This window comes from Nesoenas mayeri, assembly GCF_963082525.1.
Source record: "Nesoenas mayeri genome assembly, chromosome: 5".
Lineage (NCBI taxonomy): Eukaryota > Metazoa > Chordata > Aves > Columbiformes > Columbidae > Nesoenas > Nesoenas mayeri.
The window spans coordinates 49,295,407-49,312,248 of NC_137548.1; the positions used below are offsets into that span (position 1 = coordinate 49,295,407).

At 44.2% G+C, this 16,842-nt stretch overlaps 1 protein-coding gene across 4 annotated transcripts in view; it reads left to right on the forward strand.

The window, feature by feature from the left end:
• The first annotated feature begins 5,627 nt into the window (after positions 1 to 5,627).
• Positions 5,628 to 16,842, forward strand: part of CPT1A (carnitine palmitoyltransferase 1A) — a 53,995-nt gene continuing 42,780 nt past the window's right edge. The window contains exons 1-2 of one of the 4 annotated variants that reach the window (XM_080345381.1): positions 5,628 to 5,794; positions 15,632 to 15,818. The gene's annotated coding sequence lies outside the window, so the exon portion shown is untranslated. Of the gene's footprint in view, positions 5,795 to 12,007; positions 12,112 to 14,759; positions 14,886 to 15,631; positions 15,819 to 16,842 lie in introns of those variants that run through there. The other 3 variants (XM_080345380.1, XM_080345382.1, XM_080345384.1) reach the window with 3 other exon arrangements.

Sequence of the window (16,842 nt, forward strand, 5' to 3'; positions counted from 1 at the left end):
TACAAAAAAACCAGGCTAATAATGAAAAGTGTCTTGCAGACTGCTCTGCAAGTTTTCTGTGACATATTTGTATCAGTTAATTCCCTATCATCTTGTTGAAGTTCAAACTGTTCTGCCTGTAAAACTGTCGGCAATGACTTAATGATCTCTTGAAGAGATTTATTTTTGTCTTGCTCTTCTTGCTTTAAAAAGAACATTAACTGCAAGAAAGTATTATACTTCAAGGTTCTATTATCTGGCCACTTTTCCCGATCATTTAACTTCCACAGCAGCCACCATTGATTACAATATTTCAAAAGATCCTGCTTCCAAGTGCTTTCCTATGTTTCAAAACACCTCCTAATACTGATTTCTTAGGAACATGACTGAAAAGAGATGTTTCTGACCCCATCTCATAAGTAAAAACCATGAGAAGAGGGGTGGAGGAGGGAGAAGCATGGAGTGGCTTGCAGCACGAGTGGGAGGAGGAGGGAGAAGGCTTATAGTGTGTCGAGGGTTTAGATTGCGGGGTGACAACAAAACCCTGGCAGATGTATTGTTAACCTCCTCTCCCCCCCACATTCCCCTTTTGCCTCTCACTCTCCCTGCTTCCCACTAAGGACAGGCGATCGGGAGGAAAAGAAGGACAGACAGAAGAGAGTTGGAAAAATTAACAATGTTTTACTAATGCTACTAATAAGAATAGAGAAAATAATACAAAATATACAAAACCAATCTTGAAAGTCTCAGCAACTGCAGAACTGGCAACCAAAGTCCCGGATTAGACTCTGCAGCCAGCCGGAGCTGGATTCAGTCTGTCACTAGGCCTCAGTTCGCAGGGACGACTAGCAAGGTCCTCTCCTAATGTCAGCCATAAGCAGAAGGGAAAAAAAAGGAAAAAGGAAAAAGGGGCGAGATCCTCGTGATCTCCCACTTTTATATGAAGTATTCACGTGAATGGAATGTTATACACAGTTGGTCAGTTTCTTGGTCACTTCTTTCTTGTCGCCCCTCTCGCGAGATATCCATCTGTGCTTATCAATAAGTTTGCATTCTATTGTTAGGTTTACCAAAACATGTGTCTGGTTCTCCAGGAAAATGCAGTTAATATGAAGGCTTTAGCTGACAGGCATATTCACTAAAAGGGAAACTTGTTTTTAACAGAACCAGGACACAGTGCTCTTACACAAACAATAGCACAAAGAAACAACTGTAAAGCAACCAATAAAACAATTAACTCCTGACAAGCTGCTTGATTTTCAGAAAGGTGATACACAGAAGCACCAAATATGTACTGTAAAACTCACAGATATAGCTTATGTACAGTGGAAGCAGCTTGTCCCATTACTAATGCAGTCCTGCTTGTCCCTGTTACACTCAGGGATTGTGTGGCCACACAAATTTACTCATCCATTGGAGTGTGTGGTCATTGCCACACACACTGCTCAATGAAGAGCCTCACAGGGGTCACACACTCACACAGGGCACCATTTGTGGTGATGAGGAGTGATGCATACAGACAGAGACACACAGGCATAGAATTCTTGTTAGCAGCGAGAGCAAAGCTATGCAGAGCTGACTTTTATTATCAGTTCTCAATTTATAGGTTTACAGATAAGGGCCTAGACTAAGAGGTTAGACAGGATGTTTTTTCAAAAACTGTTATTCCAAACACACCACACTCATGTTGTGACTGTTTTCAGTCACTTGCCCATGCATATCTTGTGGGCAGCATTCCGACCCACTCATTCACACATCATGCATATGGGGGTAGTTTCCTAACCCAAATATCATTCTTACTGGCCTGGGCTATCACTGCTTACACTCATAAAAAACATACTTCCGTATAACCTATCTAAGCCCCTTTAGCTAGAACCACATGTCCTGCCATTCTCACAGCAGAATGAAACACCAATAATCCAAAGGGAAATGGCTGGTGACTTGCTTCACAAGTCTATGTGGCCAGATGGGATCCATGCAAGGACACCGAGGAAGCCGGTGGAAGTGATCACTAAGCCACTTTCAATTATTTATCAGAAATCCTGGCTAACCAGTGAGGTCCTAGTTGACTGGAAGTTGGTGAACGTTGTGTGGGAGATTTGAGGGATTTTCTTGAGGTTGTTGTATAGATGGGTTTCTATTAGATGGAGGTTTATTTCTGAACTAGCCAAAGGAATCTCAAGGCCAGCGTGAAGGCTGAAAAACAACACCTGCTGTGGGAGTGAGGCAATTCTATAATAACAGGGCCTCAACAAGATGTAAATTAACAAGACCTATTAGCAGTGAAACTTGGGCATGTGGACAGCTCGTGAACATGGACAATATCCAATCAGCTAATGCATGCTTGGAGCGTGGACGCGTGATCAGGAAATAACTGCATATATAAGGAGGCTTGTTTCTGTAATAAATGGCTTTGCTTGAATTCATATTGGATTATGTGGAGTCCATGATTTTTTGCCCTCGCAAACGTGATACCCATCTACAAGAAGGGTTGGAAGGATGATCCGGAAAATTACAGACTTGTCAGCCTGACCTCAGTGCCAGGGAAGGTCATGGAACAGATCATCTTGAGTGCTATCACGCAGCACATACAAGACAAACAAATGATCAGGTCCAGTCAGCATGGGCTTATGAAAGGTATGTCCTGCTTGACCAACCTGATCTCCTTCTATGACAAGGTGTACACTTTGCTGGGTAAAGAATTCTCTGGATGGTTGGGCCCAAAGAGTTGTGGTGAACATAGTCAAATCCAGTTGGTGGCCGTTCATGAGTGGTGTTCCCCAGAGCTCAGTATTGAAGATAGTTTTCTTTAATGTCTTTATCAATGATCTGGATGAGGAGACTGAATGCACCCTCCGTAAATTTGCAGACGACACCAACTTAGGTGGGTGTGCTGATCTGCCTGAGGGTAGGAAGGCTCTACAGAGGGATCTGGATTTCTCGAATTGTTGGGCTGAGGCTAATCATATGGAGTTCAAAAAGGCCAAGTACTGGGTCCTGCACTTGGATTGCAACAACCCCATGCAACACTAGAGGCTTGGGGAAGAGTGGCTGAAAAGCTGCCTGGAGGAAAAGGGTCTGGGGGTGTCGATTGACAGCTGGCTGAATATGAGCCAGCAGTGTGCCCAGGTGGCCAAAAAGGCCAACAGCATCCTGGCCTCTGTCAATAATAGTGTGGCCAGTAGGATTAGGGAAGCAATTGTCCTGTTGTACTTGGCACTGCTGAGGCCCCACCTTGAATACCGTGTTCAGTTTTGGGCCCTTCACTATAGGAAAGACATTGAGGTGCTGGATAGAATTCAGAGGAGGGCTATGAGGTTGGTGAGGGATCTGGAGCACAAGTCCTATGAGGAGCAGCTGAGGGAGCTGGGGCTGTCTAGCCTGGAGAAAAGGAGGCTCACAGGAGACCTTATCCCTGTCTACAACTGTCTGAAAGGAAGCATGGAAGGTGTCGGTCTCTTCTGCCGAGTAGCAAGTGATAGGATCAGAGGAAATGGCCTCAAGTTGTGCCAGGGAAGGTTCAGATTGGACATTATGAAACATATCTTCACAGAAAGTGTTGTCAGGCACTGGAACAGGCTACCCAGGGAAGTGGTAGAGTCACCATCCCTGGAGGTGTTAAAAGAGGCTCTAATGGACATGGTTTAGTGCTAGATTTAGGTTATGGTTGGACTCGATGATCTTTAGGGTCTCTTCCCACCAAAATGATTCTACAACTCTAGGATTCTATAACGTCTGGACACTGTCTGAGAATTACTTTAAGGCACATAATTGCTACACTAGAAATCAAATAGTCATGAATAGTTAATACCATTGTCCTTGCAGACATATGTGGGTAGCAAACACACAGTTCTGCTCTCATCCAGTAGACAGCTGTAGGAAATAGTACCTACAGTATCTATTGCCCAATGAGCAAAAAAAGAAAATCTGCAGTATAAATCCCTTTAGTTATGTCTCCCATTTGAAACTGTTAAGGAAAATTTTGCTATCAATTTGTGTGTCACTGTTAGTCTGAGTGACAGATTTTCTATTGACAGTGGATTATTTTAAATATTTTATGAGTGGACATAACAGTGTCTTCCCAAAAGTATCTGCCAAATTATTCAACCTCAACAAACACATCTCTAAGTAACCTTCCGAGTAATCTCTGATGGTGGTGTGTATTTGGAGGCCAGAGAGTTTTCTTTCTCAAAGTTTTGCAGAGTTTAGGAAGTGTTACAAACACAACCACTTTGTGCAACATTCACTGTGGCTTTTCTAATATACAGTGACCTTTAGTATTTTATTTTTGACTTGTTCCCTTACCTGCTACGCTCCGTTTTGCTACTGTTAACCTTAGGGACATACTGTGAGGCTTTTAAGTAATGTCCTTCATACTTGGGATGACATCCATCTTCTTGCTTCTGGGATGGTATCAGGAGACCGATATTCCTCACCCAATGTGACTCTGAAGGACAAGCCAGGAGTCATAGATGTGCAAAGTAAGAAAAAAGAGATGAAACATCAGAAGGAGATAAATGAAAATTGGGAGATCTGAAAATCTGCATGTGGAGCAGGTCTGTCACTTGCTGCAGATACTCCTATCAAATAGCCTCTTGACCTGTTTTTCTGAGTGGAGGATGCTCTAACAAGCTTGTACAGCAAGGCTATCTCAACTATATGCCACGGCGGTAGTACTCATTTTGCTCTTACCAGTCAATATGTATTAAAAATAAACTGGAAAGACAATGACTTACTTGGAAAGTGGTGCGTTGAGCATGCAGGTGTCAATTTATTTTGGACTCTTCCATAAAAGATGCTCAGACACTTCTAGAAAATATCAGTGGGATGTGCCCATGGTTACTTGATTACAAATTTAACTTTTCCTGAAAAACATTAGTGCCCCATTTTTCACCCAATACATTTGTACTCTGAAGATCTTGAAAAATGAAACTCCAATAGCAGAATAATTCTGTTTCAAGACAACAAAAAGAATGGCTTGATTATATTAAAACTGCTTGACTTAAGCAATGTGAGAAACTGAACTAATTCAAAAAGATACACCAAAACAGAACAACACAAAATCACACTGGAGATAGACAGGTGTCCAGAGCAGATCCCTATTTACAGTAATAGTGCTTTGCCATCTTTAAAATCTGTTAAGAAATAGAGAAAAGTAAAACAAATGAGAAATAGGAGTACTGGATAAGAAAAGCTGCTACAAAGAAGCCCTGTTGCATATACAGAAGCCAGGAAGTCTTGAAGGGCTGTCTTAAGATTACTGAATGCATTTAATTCAAGAGCTCCCTACCCATTGTGATAAAATGAAATTATTTCAGTTTGCCGAGGCACAAATAAATGTGACTTGTCACTGACTATTTTTATTTCTTTGGATTTCCTTGCACCTTTTCCCCCACACATTTAAAACCCTGGAGCTCCCTTTCCTGCGACAGCTGAGACCACGCACACCCTTGTGTCAGCAGGCTGCTACGTCTCACGACCCTCCTCTCCCGACAGGGTCACCCAGGGCCTCCCTTTGGCCCTGCCCCAAGCTACCTGCCAATCACATAGCCCAACCGCCCCTTCTTCCGCTTATCAGTACCTACCTCCCTTCCCGTCTCCGCTCCGCCCACATGGGACGCGCTCTGTGCTTCCTTGCGTGTCGTGCACGCACACTGTCCTACTGGCAGCTGGTGGGTGAGCGGGGGGCAATTCTGACTCTCGCTGGGTGTGTAAGGGAGCAGTTGCCGTCTCGCGTCTTGCTTGTGCTGCTGCTCGCATCAGTCCAGCTTTGCCTGCCCCACCTGAGCGCCGGTGATCACTGTTTTCTCACTAGGTGAGTGGGAGAGGGATCCAGTCTCCGACAGCAGGTCGCGGGCTGATGCGGGACACAGGTCCTTGACTGTCGGCTTTCCTGGTGCTCCTGCAGGCAGTGAGCTCCGGCAGTTCCAGGGGGACTGGGGTAAGAGGCAGCGACAGGCCATGTTCTTCGGTGTCCGCGTGGTTCACTGCGGGCTGCCGCTTCGCCCTTCCCGTTCCCCGCTCCCAGCCAGGACGCACCCGCAACACATTGGGGGTGAGAGAGGACGAGAGTGAGGTCAAGCGGACGGGCTCGGTTGGTCTCGTTTTAGTCTAATTATTATCTTAATTAGGGCTAGCACAAGGTTCTGTGGTAAATGTGCGAGTGCACCGGGTGCTGTTTCTTAAGCAGGGCTTATCATTGCTGGAGGAAAGGGTGTAAGCGCAGGGAGGGTGGTGGGAGTAAGGGTTAATGCATTACTGCCGCAGATAAAAGAGCAGAGTGGGTGGAGGGGATGAGGGCACAGGGAGCGGCGTTACAGTTACACGTGGAGATGCACGAAATCTAAGCCGCGTAAAAGACGACGACACTGGTGACGAGCAGCTTCACGGGTTAGTGGTTTAACCCATTACCAGGACGAGTGTCAGCTCTGTACACGGCTTGGTATCTGTCGTGGGTTTTGAAGTGTGCGTAAACTAAATACTTAGATTTTTATGTGTGTTTGTGAGAGACAGAGAGGCTAGTCCGTATACATATATATGTGATTGCAGGCTATAAATCCTGTAAAAGCTGCTGTTACTGCAAACTGCTTTTGAGATACAAGCAAACAGATGTTATATTTTTTCATGGCATGGCAGGCTTACTGGGTGAGAATGTTAATTAAACTTGTTGCAAAATGTAGATTATGATTTTTGCAGCATCTTGGAACTCCATTTGTTTGCCTCTTTTATGTTTTGAGTTGTTTCCTGGTTTAAATAGAAACATTAACATCTAGAATTAGTTCCTTTATAACGGATCTATGCTAGTACGACCTGTTCTTCCTCTTGTCTGGCAACTTGTCAGCACTTAAAGGACTGTTGAAACTCTGCAATCCAGAGGAGATTACTGTAGATAAAACGACTCGCTTCCTTATCACGTATTTGTACAAGTGTAGCATTGAGAATGGGGAAGATTTAGTGCCTCCTTTCCTTACACGGGAAATCATAATTGTTTATCTGGCCTCTTCAACTTCCAGATCTCCAACTTTTTATGTGTTTTCTGACCACTGTGAATGGATATTACATTAGAAAATTATTGTAGTCTTCAGTCGTAATTAGCAGGTTTTTTTTTTCTCTCGTTAACATATTGCTTTACTGATATAAACTAATAATTACCAGTTAGAATAGGTGGTATTGTAGGTGGGTACGATGTGCACCTCTATTGGCTTGGGAAATGTAGCTTTACATGATTACACAGGTTTCAGACTCTGTCATAGCTGTGATTTAGTTTGAAAGATAAATTGATCTGAGAACTTGTTAAAATCTGGGAGTGTTACAGTTTTGATTCAAGAGCCTCTTCCTGGAAGAGGATCTTATTTTTGCTTAAAGAAAACTGTAATGTGGGGACACGGGCACACTTGTACTTATATGCGGGGGTGTATATGCAAATGCGAGCACGTATGTGGGAGAGTGTGCACACAGTTGTGGGTGTGTACACACAAGTGCATGTGTTTTGACTCACCTCTGTGTGGTTGTGTGTGGACACATGTCCGTGTCTACTTGTGCTCACCCACCCCATGTCGGTACCCCAACATACACGCACACGTTTGTGTACGTGTGCCCTGATACGCATGCATGTGAACTCATGCTTTTCCATTATTTTGCTGTATGATCAGCTTGGTGAGGGATATATTGTAGCTTAACTGCAGAGCATTAGTGTTCATGTGACTGTGAAGTCTGCCAAGGGATGGTGGTTGCCAGCAACAACTTGCTTTTCTGACTTCTGCATGCGAGCCTCACTGGCAGCTGTTCCTTGTGTGTCCACATACTCAGACAAGCTTGTGCACCAACACACATGCACACACATCTGCACATTCATACACAATGCCACAAGCCTGTGTACAGACCTGTTTCCATGGACATGTGTACACACACACGTAGGAAAATGCTTGTGAGCACAGACCATCACATGTGTGCACACTCAAATGTGTATACACCTGCCCACATACACAGATGCTTATTTCCAGACACATGCAAACTTGTACAGAACCAGCTACATATTTATATACAGGCACAAGCCACACACGCAAAAACCTCTTTCAAAACACACAAACATGAATACATACCCATGGGTGCATACACACAGACTTACTTTCTCAAACAAGCGTGTGCACACAAACATCTGTGTGCATACTTGTATACCCATGTACAAGCATGTCCACACAATTGCACACACTCAACTATTATGAACAGGTATCCAATTTCACATACACAAGTGTTCGGAGACAGAAAGCACAGGTGTATACAGAGCAACACATGAAAGCACACACAACCACATACACTCTTTGTACACTTTTCCACACAGCCACATCTGTATACACATGCACCCCCACAGGTGTGCACACAAGCACTCCCAAATGCGTGCACCTGCATCCATAAATGTATACAAACAAACACATAAACACACACATTAGTACTCACACCTGTGTACACACACTCATACATTTGCACACACAGTCATACATTTATAGAAATTTGCCCACACATGCATACCTGTGTGCACACACATATACACACGTGCAGAGTTACATGCATATACACATGCAAAGACATGCATGGACGTGATTGGACATATGCATATGTATCCACACACCTAAGCTTGTATATGCAAGCATCTACATACAGGCGCATGCATTATCACACAGAGACAGCCACATACATAAACAGGTTTCCAAACACATGAATACGTGTGTGAACATAACCACATACATTCTTGTCCAGACCATGCACACGCACCTACCCACACCTGCATACAAATGCACCCACATATGCTGTCACTCATGTTTACACACACTGACATGTGTGCACACTGACACTTTTATAGACATGCGACAACATACACGTGTGTTTACCCACAGAGTCACATGCATGGAAATGTGTTTACACACCCACACATTTAGCCACATGCACCCATATGATTGTGCAGACACTCCCCACATGTGCAACTACATGTGTATCCATACGTGTATAGACACACTTCTGTACAGATGCACCCACATACAGGTACACCCTTTTTTCCAAACGGCCTTATGCATGCAGAGCTGCTTCCCCTGACATGCACACGTGTGCACAAACACATATTTGTGTATATGCATGCATCAAAACACACGGACAAGTGTGCACATGTACTCATGTGCATCAACATGCACATATATGCCAGTGCTCACATAGCCACATAAACAAACATGTATACACATGTATCCACTTCTCTAGCAGGCATGTCTGCACAAACGCACATGTGTATACACAAACACCCACATACAAGCACAAGCGTGTCCAGAGTCATACAGACCTGTGCACACATATCCAAACATCTATAAACATGCACCCACATACATGTGTGCACATACATCCACACTTGTAAAAAAAAAAAAATGCACCCATATATAAGTTTATGTTTGTGCACCCCCCAACATGTATACACCGACATACTTGTACATGCTTCTGCACCTGTACCATGAGACACACACGCATGTGAACTCACACACAGAATCACAGAATGTTAAGGATTGGAAGGGACCTCGAAAGATCATCTAGTCCAATCCCCTTGCCGGAGCAGGAACACCTAGATGAGGTTACACAGGAAGGTGTCCAGGCAGGTCTTTAATGTCTCCAGAGTAGGAGACTCCACAACCTCCCTGGGAGGCATTTCCTTTCTTTTGCTATATGACAAGCTGAGTGAGGGATATCTTGTAGCTTAACTGCAGAGCATTAGTGCTCATGAGACTGTGAGGATTCTGCTAGGGGAAGGTGATTGCCAGCAATAACTTGCAGTTTTGATTTCTGTGTGGGAGCCTTTCTGGCAGCTGTTCCTTGTATGTGTCCACATACATTGACAAGCTTGTGCACCAACATACATGCACACATATACACACATGTGTGTGCACACCCCCACACATGTTCATCACCCTCCCACATACATGCATCCATACACAAGCACACAGGTGCACACACACCTGAATGTGTAAATATGTGGTGCAATAAGAGAGCAACTACTGCTCAGATACCTTTGAGAAGTTCTTTTTCCCTAGGTTTCCCATAGCAGAGACTCCATAATGAATTCCAGAAATTCTTCTTAAATAAATAATTTATTTGCAAGGTATGGCATAGAGCAGCTCAAGTTCAGTGCCTCCTGAAAAGGGGCCCTCAGCAGAAAAAAAAATTGGACAATTATACCCTCACAATCCAAGTTTCTACCCCACATGTGTCACTCTGGGACAAATGCAAAATTAGAGTCTGGGGTTTCCCCATTCTTCATTAGATCTCTTAATTTTCATCAGGTGGACTGTCAATTAAAGTTCTCACCTTCAGTTGCTATTTTGCACCTGCAGCTGGAGAAAGTAAGTTCTTGGTAATAGCCAAAACATTCTTCTCTTAGGTGCTGTTCTGCTTCTTTACTCATCTCCAAGGGTGCAGCTCCCCTTGTCTTCTAGCTTGAAGACTCTCTGGCCCTTTTTATTTAACAAAGCAGAAAGTTCAGAGGTTCACAGCTTACTTATGCTTCGTGAATTCTAGATAAGCAGATTCTAAACAAGTTCCATAAGAAGCAGTATACCAAATGTCACCATTTATTGCAGGGCAACAATTACGTGTGGCATATGCTCTCTTAACTCCTGCCCTCCCCACTCAGTAAAGGGAATAGGAGGAAAAGGGAGGGAGAAGTTGGAAAGTTAAAAAAGCTTTACTAATAATATTAATAATGAGAGAAAATAATGCAAAATATACAAAACCAATACTGAATTTCCCAGAGTAGTGCAGCTGCTGTGGCAAGTCACCACGGTGGGGTCTGGCCTTGCACCCATGGCTGCAGGGCAGACATCAGGAAGTTCTGGACTGCACAACACAATAGACAGGAAATTGATTCAGGGATGTGCAGACTTGAGTCAGGACGACAGGCAGGGTCCTCTTCAGACACCAGCCACGGACCAAGAGAATGAGACATTCATGACCTCCTAGCTGTTAAACTGTGTATGATGTGTATGGCATGGAATACCTTGTTGGTAAGTTTGGGTCACCTGTTCTGTCTGCTGCTCCCTGCAAGTACTACTCTCTCACTCTACGTGATATACAAAATTTATCAGTGACCTTGGCTGCTATAGCAATGAAAGATAAACCTGGGCCTTTTCTGCATACCATTCCTACTGTTAGCTCAGTAAAACTCTTAGTATTGGATGTTAACTGCTCTGGAGCAAACACTGTCCATAAAACATGCAGCCAACTTCAGAAAAATGAAGTTACTTAGAAGAACCTAGCTGAAAGGATGATTCACTAACAGAGAATTGGTCTTGTTTTAACCAAAACCAGAACACCAAATAAGTCAATAAGCTAAGGCAGTCTATTCCCTAACAGATAGATTTCACTTCGGCATGAACATTATACTGAAAATAAGAATCAAAAGTACTTCAAAACGTCAAAAGTATTAGTTTCAAATTGAGTGCAAATTGAGACTGACACATATGCTTTTTTTTTGTTTTTTAATTTCATGATTTTGCATTTTCTAAAGAATGCAGTTACTTTTGCTGAGATGGATTGAGTGTACATGCGTCCTTCAAATACCAGCTTTTGCTGGAGCAGAGTAGGCTGGGTGGTCCTTCCCTGGGAGGCCACTTTGGGTCCATGGCTGCATCCCAAACAGGTTCCCCACGCACAGTGCTTCCCCGAGGTGCACCTTTTCTCTCACACATTTACACCCGGGGATGCAATCCCTGGAGCTTCCTTCCCCGGGAGGGCTGTGTGACCGCGGAGGCCCGTGTTCCGCTGTGACTCCGCGACGCAGCGTATCCCAACCTTGAGCCCCGGTTTGGCCCGGCCCCGAGCTCCCCGTCAATCACACAGTCTAATCCACCCCACCCCGCCCATCGGTGCCCGCCTCCGCTCCGCCCACACGGGCCGCGCCCTATGCCTTCTCCCCTGCCCCATCCGGCATCCACCCCCTGTTGCTCGCAGCCAATGGGGGAGCGGGTGGCAATCCTGCCTCTCGCAGGGTGTGTAAGGGAGCGGTCGGCGTCTCATTCGCTTCTTGCTTTCGCTGCCGCTCGCTGCAGTTCAGCTTGGCCTGCCCCACCTGAGTGCTGATAATCGCTGTTTTCTCACCTGGTGAGTGGGAAAGGGGTCTAGTCGCCGACAGCGGGCCTTGGGCAGGTGTGGGGCACAGGTTCTCCATCGCCGGCTTTCCCAGAGCGGGTCGTTTTAGCTCTGCCGCCTGCAGGCAGCAGGCTCCGGCGGTCCCAGGGGAACCTGGATAAGAGACAGCGACGGGCCGTGTTCTGTGTCCGCGTGATTCACTGCGGGCTGCCGGTTCATACCTTCCTCTCCCTACTCCCATCCAGGACGCGCCCACAGGGCGTTGAGGCTGAGCGAGGATGAGAGTGAGGTCAGGCGGATGGGCTCGGTTGGTCTTGTTTTAGTCTAATTATTATCTTAATTAGGGCTAGCACAGAGTTCTGTGGTAAATGTGCGCGTGCACCGGGTGCTGTTTCTTAAGCGATGCTTATCCTTGCTGGAGGAAAGGGTGTAAGTGCAGGGAAGGTGGTGGGAGTGAGTCTGCTCCCTGGCGGTGGACGCGGTGGGGCCCACACGGGCGGGCACAGGAGCGACCCGCAAAGGCAAGGTCTCCTTGGCACCTTGCTCCCATTTCCCTCTGCTTTGAGGATTAGTGTATTACTACTGCAGATAAGGTAGCAGGATGGAGGGAGGGGATGAAGACGGGGGAGCGGTGTTACAGAGTTACACGAGGAGATTCACTAAATCTACGCTGCGTAAGTGAAGACTACATTAGTGATGCACAGCTTCACAGGTTAGTGAATCTACTTTGACCCATTATCAGGATGACTTTCAGCTCTGTACGCGGCTTGGTATCCGTGGTGGGTTTTCAAGTGTGCATAAACTAAAGTGTGTGTGTGTGAGAGAGAGGCTAGTCCATATGCTCCTGCTCTTAAACCCATAAAAAACTGCAGTCACTGCAATCTGCTTTTGAAATAAAAGCAAACAGAAGATGTTACAATTTGTTTGTGGCATGGCAGGTTTCCTGGATGAGAATGTTAATTAGATTTGTTGCAAAGGGTAGATTACGATTTTGGCAACATTTTGGAACGCCATTTTCTTGCCCTCATTTTCGCACAACTTCCATGGAGTTATGTTTTCTGGTTTAAATCGAAACATCGACCTAAAATATCACTTAATTTATAACGGATCTTTACTAGTGTTGATGGATTTGTAGCAGAAAGCACCTTTTTTTGAAAAAAGTGCGAAGTAGGATCAAGACAAATAACTTGTTCTGCTCTTATCTGGCAGTTTGTCAGCACTGAGCGGACTGTTGACACTCTGCAGTTTAGAGGAAATGCCTGTAGAGAAAAGTGCTCACCTATCACATATTTGTAGGAGTGCTGCACTGAGAACGCCTTCACTCTCCTTTCCTTAAACAGTTGTTTTCCCGAGTGTCTGACCTCTTAAATTTCCAGATCTACAAGCTCATTTATGTGTTTTCTGACTATTGTGAGTGGATGTTATATGATTAAAGTAATGTAGTCTCTAGTGGTAAATGGCATGCTGTTTTCCTGTTGTGAACATATCGATATACTGATATAAACTAATAATTACCAGTTTATAATTGCATAGGTGGTATTGTAGGTATTTACGTGATTACACAGGTTTCAGGCTCTGTCATAGCTGTGACTTAGTTCGAAAGATAAACTTATCTGAGGACTTATTAAAATTTAGGGGTGTTACAGTTTCGATTTAAGAGCCTCTTTTAGGAAGAAAACGTTATTCTTGCTTGGAAGAAAAATGTAACATCAAAACAACTGAGGCTTTTCAGCACCGAGAAGCAGAACAGAAACTGCTAAGTTGCACAAGCTAAGTACACTTTTTTCTTCTGGTTTGATATACTTTGCTTCTTTCATTGCTTGCGGTCCTTCTCTTTGGAAACTTGTTTGGCGTGGCGGTGTCTTCGTCGCCCGCGTAGAAAAACCCGGAACACTCGGAGGTTCCGGCAGGCTGAGGCGGGGCTGTCCATACTGCAGGTCTGGCTGTTGTTGGCCTGCGCTGCGGCGGCGCGACCTTTCACCCACTTCTCGGGGGTGATCACGTGAGCAGACCCAGAGAGGGGAGGAGCGCCAGGGGGCGGTGGCACGCCCCGCAGAGGGCTTCCCGCGGCGCTGGAGGTGCCCGGCCATCTGCCCATGTTCTGGGGTGGGAGTCGGGAGGAGCGGAGATGGAGCAGCGCAGTTGCAAGTTCTGGAACCGTTGGCGGTTAGATGTGTGTTTGATGGGGAGGATGTTTCTGTTCGCTGCATGCAGGGTTCATCGGAATGTTGAATCCGAGCATGACTGCAGGGCTGCTTTTGGAAAATCTTTAGTAAAAGGCAACTTAAGTGAATGCTTGTATTAAAAAACAAACAAACAAACAAACCAAACAAACCCCTGTATTTTTTTACTATTCCAGACCCATCGTCTTTGTCCTGCAGGATGCTGTATCATAGTCTTGAACTCCCCGTGTTCAGAAAAGACAAAATCCAAATGACTGAAAAAGCATCCCTCTGTTTTCCCAGCCTGGATTAACTTTAATTTGAATGGTCAATTTAAATATTAATAAAATGTTTGAAACTGGTTCTTCAGTCTTTCACCCATATACAGTAAATTACCATTGAAGTATTGTGAGAGCAATCCATTCAGTTTGGTTTTGGTCACCAAACATTATTGTCCATCTTCCTGTATTTCCAAAGTCCATTTTGCATGTCTTGTAAAATCCTGCCATTCCAGAAATAATTGTTATTATGGAGAAGATAACTCTTCTTTACTATATGAGCACAGAAGCTCATTACCTGAAAAGGAGGGAGAAGGCGTAAAACTTGTATAATCTAAATGCCTAGGTATGTCTTTTACAGCAGTACTAAAAAGAAATACCTAGATCCTAGAGCCTAATTTTTTGGGAGTGGGGAGGTTTCTGCATGGTATGATAACAGTGCAGTGTTTTAATTTTGTATGCATATCTCTTACTCAGAAAGATTATGCTGAAGTTGTAGAAGGTCAGAGAAAGCAGCTTGTTGGGATGTGTACAATATAATGTGTATTGCTATAGAGACTAGAATAATCTAAAACCTCTAGGAACAATATAGTATGTCCTAGGCTATATGGGGGAAAAACAATAACAGGACAGTTGTAGAGGTTTCTGTTTTAATTACAGTTGTGAAGCATGTGTGTGTGTGTTTGTGGTTTGTTTGTGTTGTTGTTGACTGTAATGGGAGTTTAAAGCGTGAAGGCAAACACTTACATGTCTTAAGCTGAAAGCTGAAACTCGGGTTGGAGTCTAGCCACCGAGATCACCTTGGTAATGATGACTAGTTTGAGCCCTCAGAAGTGACTGAGTGGGTAGCAGGTGAACTTTCCCTCCACAGTTCCTCACCGTCTCAGACCTCTTAAATGAAGACAGATTGATCCAGATGATACATTCATCCAGTGTAATGGAAAACAGTGTTTCAGAAATGCTGTTTGTGATGATTCTCTCCATTGCCATCAGTTTTTCTAAAGTGGTTCCAGTCTGGTCCAATCCCTTTGAGCGGTTGAAAGCTGTACGTGAATCAAAGCTCAAACTGTTTTTCTTGACTTTTGGTTACAGAGCTACAACTGGCTGTTTGCCATTGCTGCAGTGTAATGTCTGTTAGGAGCTAGCAGCATTGGAATGAATCTGCCTCTTGGTGTGTCCTAACCTGTTCAAGATTCCAGCTGAGCTGAGCTTGCCAGGCAGAAGACTTCTGTGTGACAAACAGATCTAAAGGCCACTTTTAAGGAAGACAGCTGTTCAGGTATGCTTACATATAATTTATTGATCTGTTTGTTACTATCTCTTCCCTATGACCGTTGCTCCAGTTTACCACCTGGGAGTGAATGAAGAAATTGGCCCAAGATTCCAAAAGAGATATGTGCAGAGGGTAGGTCATATTCACCCACAGGTGATCTTGGAAAACTGATGAGGACAGGACACAAGCTAATAGGTTTGTTAGTGGGACAGCAAGTTACTGCAAACTCCTTAGCTGTTTCATTTCAAACTGTCTGCTGTGAGTGAGGTTTGCAGCAGGTCCCAATGTTGCTGTACCTGGGCAAATACATGTATTCAATTCTCCACCCTGATTTCAACCACAGCATTTGTTAATTTTTCAGATGTGAGAAATCCTTTAAGACATTTGCAGTTCCAAATGACCACAGCTGACAGTTGTAGGTAAGAGGGTGGGAGATATTGGAGCCAATGATGAGCAATAACCAAAGATGAGAATTTGACCCTTACATGCTGACATGTCAAACAATGGCAGTTGGAGGAGAGGCAACTGTCTTTCTGCAAGTGACACTTCAGTCATGGCATAGGAATTTTACTTTTGGGACCCCTATGAAAGAGAACTTCCAGATAAACAACAGATTCAGCTTTTAGGAGGCTTAAATGGGTTTTACCATGTGTCAGTCACAAGTAAAATGGCATGAGAGAACCTGTCAGTTTACCCTTGTTTTCATCAGATCAAATGATAATTAGTTGAATGCTATGTTCATTCAAGTTTTAAAGGAGGGTTGTTCTTTGGTTTCTGTTGTTTCTATGCAGTGTCATTAGGCTCAACTGAGAAGCCCTGTTGAGTACATTTAATCTGCACGAGTATTTATTGCACAGAAATGATTTGGCTTCACTCCTCTCAGGTTTCTCTTAATGATTTTGTATCTGTAGAATATGATTAATTATTGTAAAGTAGGTGAGTTCTTGGTAAGACTTGAGAGCAGTAAGTATCTATGTCTCTTTATATATGCTGAAGCATGGTTAGGTATTATTGGAGGTTAGTATGCAAG